This window comes from Diceros bicornis, chromosome 2 (genome assembly GCF_020826845.1).
Source record: "Diceros bicornis minor isolate mBicDic1 chromosome 2, mDicBic1.mat.cur, whole genome shotgun sequence".
Taxonomy (NCBI): Eukaryota; Metazoa; Chordata; class Mammalia; order Perissodactyla; family Rhinocerotidae; genus Diceros; species Diceros bicornis.
The window spans coordinates 10,191,572-10,206,582 of NC_080741.1; positions in this window are offsets into that span (position 1 = coordinate 10,191,572).

Here is a 15,011-nt window from a genome sequence, read left to right on the forward strand (position 1 = left end):
ACATGATATGAGATCAAAGAGAGGAAAAGGAAAAAAAACAGCTCAAACAGAAATACAGACAGACCTTAAATAAGTCTATATTATTATTATCTCTATTTTCAAATCCAGAGATGAATGATACAGGGATTTGCTATCCCAGCTTGACTACTGCCTAGCTGTGGGAGTTTGGGCAAGTTACTTCCCTCTGCGTTTAATTTCCTCACATGGTAAATGGGTAAATGATAGTGCCTGCTTCATTGGAAGCTTGAGTGTGTAAGATGGTATTGTAACAATAATGTTAGCTGTTGTTATTGTCTGGAAAAGCCATAAAACAACAGGCACAACTAGGAAAGGACACAGACAAACACTCTAAAAGGTATGAACCTATGTCAAATACACTTTGTAAAATACTAAGGGACAAATTATTGAGAGATGACAAACAGCACACTTTGACATAGTTCTACTATCCTTAAGGGCAGCAATGGTCACTGGACATAGAAGGGGGCACAGCTGAATTTGAGGAATGAAGAGAGTAACGTTCAGCAAGAAACAGGGATGTTCCTGAGCAGAAGTCCACTGTAAATGGGAGAAAATTATTAAAAATTATTAAGAAATTATTACTTGTCACAACAAGAAGCAGATGGCTGCCCAGAAATGCACTTTCCAGAAAGCCTGAATAGTCGAACTTTGATATGCCCTCTGGATATCTTGTTGAGACTTATGAGTTTATGGGAATGGTGCACACCTTGGAAGAATGAGAATTTTGTGAGATATTTAAATCTTTGTCACCTGGTGACTTAAAGGCTGTTGTATATGTACAGTTTATTGTTAACTACCTCTTCTGCAATAGTTTTATATTAATAAGAAGAGGGGAGTGAGGTTACAATCTTGCCTGTTTTATGTAATAGATATTCCCAGGGTGGAGGAGTTGCAATGGGGGAGAGAGAGGAAAATGAAGCCAGAGACAGCAAGTGCTTGAAACTGTAAGAATTAAACCGGGCAAACTCCAGAAAAAAATGTGCACAGACCATAAATGTCAGGCCAGTCCTGGCTTCTAAACATTGTTCCTGCCAGGAGCACCCAGCGCAGGACAGGGCCCTTCCCGCTCAGGGCGCCAAGTGTCCTCAGTGTCCAGGAGCACCTCTTGCACGTCCCGTCTGCCTCCCGGGTGCTCAGCCTCTCCTGAGTAAGTGGGGCTGAAAAGGGAAATAAAAAGAAAGGAGGCGGAGGAAGAGAAGACAACAGGGAAAAGAGAGATCTGATGAAGGACGCGAGAGGAGTGTGGGAAAATTAAAGAGAAAGGCAAGAAAAAGGAAAAGTAGGAGGAAATGAGGTAAAATATGGGGAAGAAAGAAGGGGAAGCATGAGAATGGGACAAGTGTGCAATCACAAAGACATCACTAGGCAGCTAGGACTGGAGAGCTGAGCTGGAACTGGACACGTGCAGGGAGGAAGGGACGTTGCCTGCGGAGGAGCTTCCTGAGAGGAGATGAGGTAGGGGAAAGAAGGATAGAGGAACAAGAAACACTATTTGTTATCCCAGATGTCTGGATGATAATTAATCATAATGTCTATTGTGTCAAAGCTCTTAGCGGCACTGTGGGCAGAACCTCATCCAATATTATTTCAAAACAACGATGCCTCTCGATGAGGCAGAGTGTATGCAGGGGGAGGAACCAGATGAATGATGAGGGATGAGAGAAAAGGCGGGTGGAGGGAGAGGCATAAGTTTCCTCAGCAGGGCTATTCCGAGAGGAGAGAAGTGTTGGTGAATGTGTCCTTCTCTCTAGATCAAGACGGAATCATGTGAAAAGGAGGAGAAATTTTCTTCCACAAGTCTTAAATTTGAGGTTTTAAAATTGAAGACTACAATGGGAAGGCCAGAACTTCAAGTGAGTCATCTAAACAGAGAAAGTCACAAATTCAGCTTTCCCTACAATACATCATGGAACACTTTGATTTGACTATTGATATAATAATATAATTGATAACTTTGTATAGCAATGCCTCTAACAAAGTTTTTCTAAATTCTAAAAATTCCATCCCTGGAAACACAAACTTGTATCTCAATATCTCTGCACTAACAGTCATTGCACACAGTAGGAACACTCTATTATTTGCTTTAAACTACATCACGAGCCAAATAGTCTCTAGGGCTCCTGAGGCTCCTGCATAGGGTTCTAGAAATACCCTACCTCTACCTCTGGGTCTTAAATTGGCTCTGAATTGGATATGTCAAAAAGTCTATTCACGAGTGTGGATTTCAGAGACCCCCCCCCCCAACTATATTTTCAACCACAAAAGCTTAGTGGAACAGCCCCTTCTCCTATAGGGGCTGTTTCACATTGTTAAGCGGGAAGTAGAGGTGAAAACAAAACTATCCTTATTATGAACCAAAGGCTAAAAGGAACAGTTTTAAGATTCCCATTCATAACACTCTATCATTAAGGATTTGGTTTGCTTAGTGGCATATCAAGGAAAGAAAACTCTTTGGAAAGAAGTTTGATCTTGCAATCAGAACATCAACGAGAAAAAACAAAAGCAAAATGAAGGCATACATATTGAGACAGAGATGGAGGAGGATTGAATTCTTGAGAAAAGATGAGACCAGGAAAAAGGAAAATATTTTAGTTGTTGCTCAGTCAAGGAGTTTGGGGATCTCAAGAGATCAGATAAAGGAAGTAAGATGGAGGCAGCTAACTCCCCCAGTGAGAGCTCAGATAGAGAACATGATTAAGAGACCCTTGACTTTCCTTTGTTTCTTTTCCTTTCCTTTTCTCCTCCTTCTTTCTCTTCTTCTTCTTCTTATTTTTAAAAACATTTTTATTACAGAAGTTTTCTAACATACACAAAAGAAGAGAGAATAACATGATGATCCTTCATGTGTCCATCTCTCAGTTCTATCAGTTACAAACATATTGCCATTCTTGTTTCATCTGTACCTCCCCACTCCTCCCCCATCCCCCAGCACCTGCTGGCTTATTTTACAGTTAATTTCAGACATCATATGATTTCATCTGTATTACCTTAAAGAAGTAAGGGTTTAAAAAACAAAATTTACCCACAATATCATTTCACATCTAAAAATATTAATAGTAACTCCTGGAACTAATAAATTATTATAATAAGATTGCAGGATATAATGTTAATATACAAAAGTCAATTGCTTTCCTATACACAAATAATGAACAACTGGAATTTGAAATAAAAATCACAATATTATTAGCATTAGCATTAGCATCCGAAGAAATGAAATGCTTAGGTATAAATCTAACAAAACATGTACAATATCTATATGAGGAAAACTACAAAACTCTGATGAAAAAAATCAAAGAATAACTAAGTAAATGGAGAGATATTTCAAGTTCATGGATAGGAAAACTCAATATTATCAAGATGTCAGTTCTTTACAACTTAATTCGTAGATTCAATGCAATCTCAACGAAAATCTCAGAAAGTCATTTAATGAATATTGACAAACCAATTCTAAAGTTTATATGGAAACGCAAAAGACTAAGAATAGCCAATACAATATTGAAAGAGAAGAACAAAATTGGAGTGCTGACATTACTCACCTTCAAGATTTATTATTAAGCTACAGTATCAAGGCAGTGTGGTATTAGTGAAAAAATAGATCAATGGAACAGAACAGAAAGCCCAGAAATAGACCCCCATAAATATGATCAACTGATCTTTGACAAAGGAGCAAAAGCAATACAATGAAGCAGAGATAGTCTCTTCAGCAAATGGTGCTGGAAAAAGTGGACATCCACATGCAAAAAAATGAATCTAAACACAGACTTTGCTCCCTTCACAAAAATTAATTCAAAGTGGATCAGAAACCTAAATGTAAAACACAAAACTATTAAACTCATAGAAGATAACACAGGAGAAAACCTAGATGCCTTGGATATGGGGATGCCTTTTTGGATACAACACTAAGGTACAATCCATGAAAGAAATAATTGATAATCTCAATTTCATTAAAATTAAAATCTGCCCTGCAAAAGACGATGTCGAGATAATGAGAAGACAAGCCACAGACTGGGAGAAAATATTTGCAAAAGACACATCTGATAAAGGACTGTTATCCAAAATGTACAAAGAAAGATTTGAGCAGACACCTTACCAAAGAAGATATACAGATGGCACATAAGCATATGAAAAGATGTTCCACATCATATTGCATTAGGTAACTGCAAATTAAAACAACAATGAGATACCACTATATGCCTATTAGAATGGCCAAAATCTAAAACCCTGACGACGCCAAATACTGGTGAGGATTTAAGCACCAGGAAATTTCATTCATTGTCAATGGGAATACAAAATGGTACAGCCAATTTAAGACAGGTTGTTAGTTTCTTACAAAACTAAAACTACTCTTACCATATGATCCAGCAATTGGGCACTTTGGTATTTATCCAAAGGAGTTGAAAACTTATGTTCACACAAAAACCTGCACATGGATGCTTATAGCAACTTTATTCATAATTGCCGAAACTTGGAAGCAATCAAGATGTCCTTCAGTAAGTGAATGGATAAATTGTGGTACATCCAGACAATGAAATATTATTCAGCACTAAAAAGAAATCAGCTGTAAAACCTTGAAAAGACATGGAAGAACCTTACTTATGTATTAGTAAATGGAAGAAACCAATCTGAAAAGGCTACATACTATGTAATTCCATTATATGACATTCTGGAAAAGGTAAAACTATGGAGATGAAAAAGATCAGGGGTTGCTGTAAGTAGGCAGAGGGGGCAAGGGGGATGAACAGGCAAAGCACAGAGGATTTTTAGAGCAGTGAAAATATTCTGTATGATATTATAATGATGGATATATGTCATTACACATTTGTCCAAACATATAGAATATACAACACCATGACGGAACCATAAGGTAAACCATGGACTTTTGGTGATTATGATGTGTCAGTGTAGGTTCACTCTTAGTAAAAAATGTACCATTCTGATGAGTGATGTTGATAATGGGGAGGCTATGCATATGTGCAGGCAAGGAATATAAGGGAAATCTCTGTGCCTTTTTCTTAATTTTTTTGTAAACCTAAAACTACTTAAAAAAATTATCTTTAAAAAATATTAACAATAACTCTTTCATATTATGTGTGTGTGTGTGTGTGTATATATATATATATAAATTTCATGGAAATGCTGCACTGGTAGTTCCAGAAAAATTAGACAACATTTACTATAAAAAAGACTGGGAAGATTAACAGAGAATACATTAACCATAGTTTTAATGAGTTTGAAGGTGACACAGTCATTTCAGGTGGTAAAGCTCATATGGTCACGGTTTGGGGGAAGCTGTCCAGGAAATTCTTAGGGTTAGGACACTGAGCAACGGTTTAGGGAAGATGAGGCACAGTAAAGGGGAGCCCCTTAGTTCAAAAGGGCTAGCTGCCGGGCTGATGGGAGGTACCTCATGAATAGAATTATCCAACTTGGGATGATGAAGGTGACTGGGTGTGTTTGAACAGTGGACACATTTCACTGACCCACAGCTCACTGATTTCATATAGAGGTCCCCAAAATAACTATCTAGTTTTAAAGGAAGAAGAGGTCGAGAACTCTGATCCAGCAATCAGTGCTACCCAGGAGGCAAAAACACATAAAGCCCTTCTGAGCCTGCAGAATCTGTGGAAGAAAAAAGAGAATGGAACATTAGGGGAATATCAAACTACTGCAGGAAAAGATGTAGTTGAAGAAATAGTTCTACTACCAATGATGTGGGGAAAAGGTATTCAAGGCCTTGAAAGTCCAAAAGCAAAGGAAAGGCAAAGTTTGGGAGAAAAGCACATGAAAAAGAGCATAATGATTTTCACTTATACCCACAGTGGCTTCATTTAGGGATTTGCTGAGGGTAATTCTCCAATGAGGCCACCGTGGAGATAAGAGGGGACTGGATCTATAAGACAGGGTTCCTAGACTAAAGGAATTCCAGCTCCACGGCTGCTGCAGCAGGACTAACATCCTCTGGGGTTTCTATTGGGGATGGAGAGATAGAGAAGGGAAAGGGGCAGGGATGACAGAGAACGTAGGTCGTGACTGTGCTTAGATGGGAATGGAGGATACATCACTGGGCAGAGTTCAAGCTTGGGAGGAACCGGGTCCTCCAAATGCAGTAATCAAGGGGGAAATAAAACTACAGTTGAAAAAATTTTATTGTGGAAATTTTCAACGCACACAAAAGTAGAGAGAATAATACAATATTTCCATCACGCAGCCCTAACAAACCATAAAATTATCACCATTCTTGTTTTAACTGTTTCCTCACATGATTTTATGGTGGAGTATGTAAAACATTCAGATGTTTATCATTTCATTAATAAATAAGTAAGAGGTTTGCAACACACAGAACAGACACAGAGGGGACCAGTTTGGATAAAACTGGAGGACTGGAATAGAGGTGTCACCACTGCACATTTCAAAGTTTTAGAAAAGATAGCATTTTACATGCCACTCTCTAACGGTGAGACAGTATATCCAAGCGAATTTCCCCATTGGTGCAGGAAATGTGGTGTGACAATGAACGGGCAATTTCTCCCTTCTGGGTTAAAATTCACTGGTAAGGGCCTCTGGACCACATGCTCAGGTTGACATTTGTATTGGTCTGCCTGAAATCAAAATATTTTATCTGTGACTTTGCATTTTCTGCACGTGCCTTCCTTTCCCTAAGATAAAACTCAGCAATGTTCTATGGATGATAACAAAAGTATAGACCTGGATTGTACTATTTACAAACCTGGGGCCGGATCATTTTGCTTGAGAATAATGTTCTAGTGGGACAGGAATTGCTTGCTTGTGTTTTCTAAACTTTGTTAGAGTAAGTCTTGTGCTGCAAGGTGTCCTGTTCATCATAGCAGAATCATGAAGACTTTGTGCTTTGGTTAATTCAACTTTGTAGTTGCTGAAGAAGCTGTAGGTATCTAGTGCTTCAAATGGCCCCACACATCGCAGCTGCTGAAGGAAATCTGGCCCCATGAAAGTGAGACCAATCCAACCAAGTCAGAAAGTAGAGAAGGAGAAAATCTTAATTTAGTTTCATAAGGAGAAGGGAAATTTGATTTAAAACTTCAGTGCTTTCTCTCATAATTTAATAATCAAATAATTAATATTCAAGCTTGGGGTGTTTGAATGTTGTTTTTAAGGTGTATTTTTTGAGTCTTTTTATGCTGCCACATGGAGCTTATATACTTTTTTTTGAGTTGGTTGCACAATGTAGATCAACACAACTTACAAAAAAAGTATTGAATAGGAGTGAGTTTTCATCCTTCAGTGTTGGGTGGAGATAAGGCAAATTTAATGAGTTCTTACCCCTCCTCACAGGCGGCAACAGTTAGACCATTCAATGCGCTGGTCCCAGGAGGGTACAAAAGAAGCCTCCTCTTGGACAGGAGCAGGACTGCGCAGACACATGTTGGTTTCCTCTCTGCAGTAGGTCATCTGCCCCTAGCCGACCACAGGTTTGACAGTTACGTCCAACAGGTTTAAAGAACAAATACCTGGGGAGAGTTGATGGGGACTCCTTCTGCTCCTATCCCCGCATTCCCACACGAATGTGTGGGTCCAAGCAGGAGGAAATATCTACTATACTTCTGACCTTTGGAAGAGCCATGAGGAAGCTTCTGCCTCACTCTTGATCCCTTGGGAGAGGAATGTTTGGTGGGTGATCCAGGCATCACATTTGTGGGGCCACATCTTACTAGTTTCCTGGGCTCGGGAGCAGAAAAGGCTGAACATTTTCTCTCTTTATTTGATCACTGCAGTCAAAGTGAGCCCAGAAGTTTGAAGGGTGGGTGAAGCCCCCCAATTTTTTTCTTTCTTTTTCCCGCTGTGTCTCTGCAGGAGGGCTCCCTTCTTAAAACAGGCTGAGTGCATAGATGTGGATTCCGCTCTGCACATCAGGTGTTGTCCTAGCAGGTGTGTCTCTGAGTGTGCTCTCCTCAGCCTCCTGGTAGATTTGGGGTGAGGTGGGAGGCCTCTGGTCTAAGCTACGTTCTCAAACATAGTTCACCAAAAGCCTTATATTGTGGGTGTGACTGTGTTCTTCTTCAGCTATTTGTCATGTGAGTATTCTCCTTTGGTTAAGATGGTGGAAGAGGAGAGCTGCATGGTTAGGCTGCTGACTCTCTAACAGAACAATTCCATTCTTCACATGGAGGTAAATCTAGCTGTAAGAGTAGATTTTGGTGGAGTTCAATACTGTTTCAATCTTAAATTGCTAACAACCAATTGATTCTGCTCTTTCCTAATTCAATATTTCTCACGATTATACCTTAACAGACAAGGTTAAGGTAAGTTCAAAGTAGAGTTAGGAAGACATTTTCATTTTTAAAAAAAGATTCTTCATTTAACATTTAAAAACTGTGTATTGTTTATAGTCCTTCAATTCTCAAGCCTAAATGTACTGAAAATTATTCTTTTAGCAAGGATGCTAAGAGTGAGTAAATTTTCATGATTATCTATCTTTTTAGTAATTTGTTGAGGAATCTGTGAACCTAGAAGAACCTTCCCAACAGCTGCTGTAACACAATGTTCTCTGTTACAGCTTTAATTGAGATTTATAGGTAGCGATAATATTCTGAAAAACAATTTCCCTCACCTAGTGTCTTAGTCTATCTGTGCTGCTATAACAAAAATGCCATAATCTTTAACAACATTTATTTCTCACGGAGGCTGAGAAGTCCAAAGTCAAGGTGCCCGCAGATTTGTTGTCTGGTGAGGACCCACTTCCTGGTTCACGGACGGCCATCTTCCAGTTGTGTCTTCACATGGTGGAAGAGGCGAAGGAGCTCTCTGGTCTCTTCTATTTTATTTATTTTTTGCAAGGAAAGATTCACCCTGAGCTAACATCTGTTGTCAATCTTCCTCTTTTGTTTTCCCTCCCCAAAGCCCCAGTACATAGTCGTATATCCTACTGGTAAGTCATTCTAGTTCTTCTATGTGAGCCGCCACCACAGCATGGCAACTGACAGATCAGCGGTGTGGTTCTGCGACTGGGAACCTGGGCTGTTGAAGCGGTAAGTGCCAAACTTTAACCACTAGGCGATCAGGGCTGGCTGTCTCTGGTCTCCTTTATATAAGGGCACTAATCCCATTTATGAGGGCAGATCCCTCAATAGCCGATCACCTTCCAAAGGCCCCACTTCTAAATATCATCACATTGGGCATTAGATTTCAACATATCAATTTTGGGGAGACACAAACATTCAGCTAGAGCTTAGAAATGAGGATGGGTTATTCAGATGTTTGGATTTTCTAACTGAATAATATAATTGTTATATTTGTGGATCCATCCTTAGCCTAGGTAACAAAGAAACATTCTTGGATCTGTTACATCATATGTAACAACAAAAATTGTGATTGTAATGACAGTAATGCAGGAAATTTTTACAGAAATAAAATCACGTTGTTGTATGACATCCCTTAAAACATGCTAGACTGGATTAAAATGAATAGGTAACACCTATTGTTGATTTAAAATTTATTTGGAGGAAGACTTTGGGAGGGTATGTTTGTATGTGCATATGCCAAGTTACATAGTCTTCAAAGAGTCTCAGGGTAGTTCTAAACTTTTAATTTAAAACTTAAACTTTAGATATGACATAACCATCAGAAAATTACATTTTAAAGCAAATTGAATTTCCTCTGCACAAGTGATATGGGGCTTTAACTGTGCTGACCATAGGGCATAATTTGCGTTCTTATCTAGGAGACCCATATTGTTTGTCATGGAATTTATTGTGTAACTTAGTTGCCTTAATCATAAATAAAATTCATCTTAGGTGCTGCTTAAGAAATGTTTTGAGCATATCTATAAGTCAAGTTATTAAAGTTTCAAAGTACACAGACCCTATAAAGATATGGATGCAAAGGAGAATGGATTAGGCTACAATAAGGCTTAACATTTTATTTCTGAAAAATGGTATTTCCTAGTCTCTGTGCAAACTTTCTCACTTGTGATTTCCAGGATCGTCTCCTAAATGAGCCATCTGCACCTGAGTCCTTGTCTCAGGCTCTGCTTTTGAGGGAACCCACATTGAGACATCCTCCAACAAAGGCTACCACAAAGGATTTTGAACAGATTTAGGATGGAATAAGAGGATTTCTGTCAAAATCTGCTTGGCATTTACAAACTTCACTTCAGAAAAATATATCCAAGCTTATCCAACTTCACCTTGTTGAGAACTCTGCCTTCTCTCCTCCTATGTCCCTTTCTCTCACTGGAGAAAAATGCAGAGGTTAGGGAGAGGTGAGGGGTGTGGTGCTATTTTTTGTCAGTTCATATAAAAATTGTATAATTTAGCAGAGAAGTGATAGGGCAAAGTATCTTTTAGCTAACGAGGTCAGAGTTATTAGTTTGTAAGACATAGAGTAGAACTTATATCCTAAGAAGAATATGAATTTATCGTGTGGACACTGAATGGAGATCAAGGCAATGAATATTCTCAGGTCTTTGGTTGCAGGAAGTTTGCATTAAAACAAGCTGCAGCTTGAGTGGCAGTTCTCCGTCTTGTCCTCCCATCCTCGGCTCCCGTGCTCATACTTCTTTCCTTCTCCGAAGCCTCCGTCCTGGGTTGGGGCGGGGAGGTTCCAGCCACTGCAGCCAGCCGGAACTTAACCCTGCCTTGTGAAGAGCTCACAGAGATTGACCAAAATAAAAAGCCAATGAGGGCCGGCCCCCTGGCGCAACAATTAAGTGCGCGTGCTCCACTGCTGGCGGCCCAGGTTCAGATCCCAGGCGCGCACCAACGCACCGCTTGTCAAGCCATGCTGTGGCTGCATCGCATATAAAGTGGAGGAAGATGGGCACGGATGTTAGCCCAGGGCCAGTCTTCCTCAGCAAAAAGAGGAGGATTGGCAGATGTTAGCTCAGGGCTGATCTTCCTCACACACACAAAATTTTTTTTTAAATTGAGATATAATTGACACATAACATTCATTGTTTCTTGAAGAGATGCCCTCTACAAAAGAAAAGGGGTGATGTGGATAGAAGGTGGGGGACAAAAGGGAGAGAAGAGGCTGGAGTAGGAATCACGGGATACCCATCTGGGACTCTCCTCACTCCGAAGCCTTAGCTGTGAGCCCATTGCCTTTGATGGCATAGGGATGACATGGCTAGATCCCAGGCACAATGCCAGGCTGCCTCCCTCCAGCTCTGTACAGCTTTGGGACTCTTCAGTGAAGAAATGCCTGAATAAAAGTGGGATCCCATCTGTGTTTGCTGGGGCGAGACGAGCAAGCAGCATCCAGTGCGACTGGAAGGGGATTCCCCTCCTCTCTGGTCATCGCTGGATGGGGGACCTTCTTCTGTACTCCTGGGCATCAGGGATCAACAATCCAGAGATAAGACGTCACCTGGGAAAGGAGTGAGGTCTGTACCCCAGTTTTCCCTCCTCAGAGCATAGCTGGAATACACCCTGTGAGGTAGAAGAAGGAAGAGGTCTTCATTTATGCCACAAGTTTCTGTACGTGAGTTAATAAAATTACAGAAATCCTCTCATTTTCACTAGTTTGCAGTGAGCTTTATGTCACCTTGCCACTATAATGAAGAGCAGTGGAAAGAATGTGGACTTGGGGGTTATGCCCTGGCTTCATGACCCTGGGACCAGAGACCCAGACTCTGCAGAGGCTGAAGAAGAAAAACCAGGTACTGGGTGGTGAATTTCTTTGAGACACAATATTGTTTAAGTGTTTATTATGAAATTTAACTTTCCTGCGAAATTTTTGAATTCTCATTTCTCTGTGGAAATCTACTCATGGGAGGAGTTCATATTGATCAAATTAGAGGCATTTTTAAATGCTGACGTGACTTTTTTGGGTAGGGGAAGCTAAGATGTGTTAAAAGATAAACTGAGGCACATTAAAATTTTTAAGAGTTTATTTGAGCGCACATCCATTCAAATGGGGCAGCACCAAACCATAATTGGTTAGGAGCACTCCACTGAAAGCAGCTAGGAGAGAAGTTTCTTATAGAGAACACATGGAAGCGAAGCAAGGAAATTATCTGATTGGCTATAGCTTAAGTGGTTGCCATATTTGGGAAAGTCTGGTTGGCTGTTTGTAATTGGTTGTTAAGTTTCATTTTCTTGGATTTGAGGGAATTGCCTCTGGCTTATGTTTGGTTTGCTTGCATAGGCTACCAAGGCATTAGAGCCCCTCAATCTAATGGTTACTTCATTTAATTACTTTAACAGATGGATTTATGGCAAGTTTGCAACTAGAATAAGGGTTGAATTTTTGGTTTAGTGCATTGTGTGGCCTTCAAGTAAACTTAATTACAGTTCTGTCCTGGTTCATTTCAGAAGCTTTAGGTGGCAAAATATGAAACTCCTATCTCACTGGTCCCAGAGAGGGATAAATATCAGGGGAGAGGCCAAGGAAACAAGGTAATGGGATTTCTGCTAACCAAGGGCCTGCATTGACTTAAGTATTTTCTGTTAAGCCCAGTGGTTGAGAGAGAACCAAGACTGGGCAGGGTGGAGCTCCAGGCAGCAGGGAAGGGGAACCCTCAGCATCTCTCCTCACTGTGGGAAAGTTTCCCTTCTCGATCCTCTGAGCCCACAATCCCCACTCTCCTCTCCAAGAACAAAGAACTCTCAAATGATTGGTCAGATTCTGGAATGTAGTCTATGGGTTCTAACTGGTCACATTCACTAGTGGGTGAGATTACTAAACTACACAAGGTGACCTGGCCTGGGAGGCCCCTTTCTGCAAGTCTTTCCTTCCCTGGGGCTAGATGGGCAAGCTGAGGCAGGGCATTCTCGCTGCAACAGGCTGGGCCGTCCTGTTTTTCTCTTTACTTCCTCTCACCTGCATGTTGTGTCTTGTAGCCAGCAGGTGTTAAGATTGGGATTAAGGGTCAATCAAGAATTCTTCTTTGGGCCTTGTGCCTAAGTTTTGGGTTCCATCCCACCTTCATCAGAGAACCTGGCGCTAAGTGTTATGGTCACCAGCTAATAGAACAGTGCCTTAAATTTTAATTGTTATTCTTCTTTGTGTGAATATCTCCCTCAGGAATCTCATAAAGAACAGGTATTATTGACAGTACAGGATTTGTGAATTTACAGAACCTTGGCTTTTAGGGTGACTGACTGTCCTGGTTTGCCTGTGACTAAGGAGTTTCGTGGGATACAGGACTTTCTGTGGTAAAACCAGGGAAGTCTCTGACAAGCCAAGATGAGTTGATCACCGTAGCTGAAATGCCATTTTAAGGCCATTAAACCCCACACATAAATTTAACTCCTACTGGCTGTGAAACCTTGGATATGTTATCAACCCTCTCTGAGCCTTAAATCTCTCATCTGTAGAAGGGTTTTTATGAATACTGAATTAGACTAAGTTAAATTTCCTAGCATATTTTCTGGTCTGTAGTAGATACCAAATTGATATATATTTCTATTTCATTTTCTTACTTTTATTGGCACAGCAGAATATAAATGATCTCTGAGAAGAAAACATACAGTGGGGGAAGTGAAATACTTTTCTGAGTGAAAGAATTGAAGTTTCCTGAACCCCTTTTTCTTCCCAGCTTTCCAACCTAATGTTAAGCAGCATCAGGGCTGGACAACAGAATAGCGAATGCATTCCATTCCTGGAATAAACCAGGTGCCACATATTCAAATGACTGCAGGGGCCGTGCAGGGAACATGAATGAGTGAAGAGGGATGAATGGGACTTGGGGCCAACAGGTAGCCACTCAGCCCTCACAGAGTGCGGCACACGGGAAGGAGGGCCCACTGTGCCAGGTCTTACCAATTTTCTCTAGAGAAGCCTTGTGTATGGTTTTTTAATGTGAAATGTACTTACTTGAATATGTTGACATCAAATTTGGGACTTTTGAAAACAATGTACTAGCCAATCAAAACATTCTGAGGGCCTTAAATCGTCTGGCTGAGTTAGTTGCTTCATTGGGTAAGAGAGTAAAATTGAATGTCATCATAAGACAACAAAAGAAAGTTTATTCTACCTAGGTGGAATCATTGTCGTTATTAAAAGGAAACCAAAGTAATTAAATGATGACCGAAAGAAAAAAAAGATAGGGACTTGCCAGGTTTTGGGTTTGGGTTATCTTGTAAATCTAGCGACAAGACTAAACCTGTGGGGTTGCAAAATTATAAAGGTAGAACCTGCTAGCAAATCTTCTTGAAATGCTTGCAAGCAGTAGCTGACAGATTTCAAAACAGTTTGAATGTTAGTCATCACAGATATGCCTCCCAAAAAGGGCAGTACATCTGCAGCCACATTAATACCCCTGCTGGGTTAAACTCAGAGAGGAAATCAGCTTCAGAGGCTGCAGAAGGAACAGAAGCTGAAACAGCAGAGTTTTACATTAAGTGCTTGATAGACTTTCTCTGTGGGTGAAACTGTTATTGAGGAGCTAGTTAGCTCCCAAGATATTACATGTTTCACCTCTAGCTTTCGATGACAAGGTCTTTTGAGGGTATATTTGGACTCATCCTACTCCATGAACACTTCCACTGTATAAATTGAATTCTAATTCTGTCAAATATGGGGATATTAGAGGATTAATTCTCCTGAGTTATAATAATATCAGAATATGATGAAAAATCTTACCCAACCTTGGAATGTATCTAACTGCACTATAGAACCAATAAGGCAAAAAAATCATAACAATTGCTAAGAAAGCAGCATGGCAGTATAGTCTTGAACTTTTAAAAAAAAAGCATAAAAATATGAATTCAAACAGAACCAATCCGCCAGATGATCTGAAGAAACATCACTGGTCGGAGCCCTGTCAAGGTCTGAGTCTTGCGATTCCGGAAACTTCATTGCTGGTGGCAGACTCTTCCTCAGTGAACCACATTGTTTTGCCACAGGACAGAGGAGGTTTGTGATCTGTGGTAGATTTCTGTGGGTCCTGAATGTCTGGGCCAGAAGCTCTACAAAGAGAAATCCATGTAGTGACATTACTGAGGATGGCTGTATGGTTTCTTCTTTCAAAGATATGTGTTTAGTTTCTTTTCTTTTTTGACTCAACACATCCA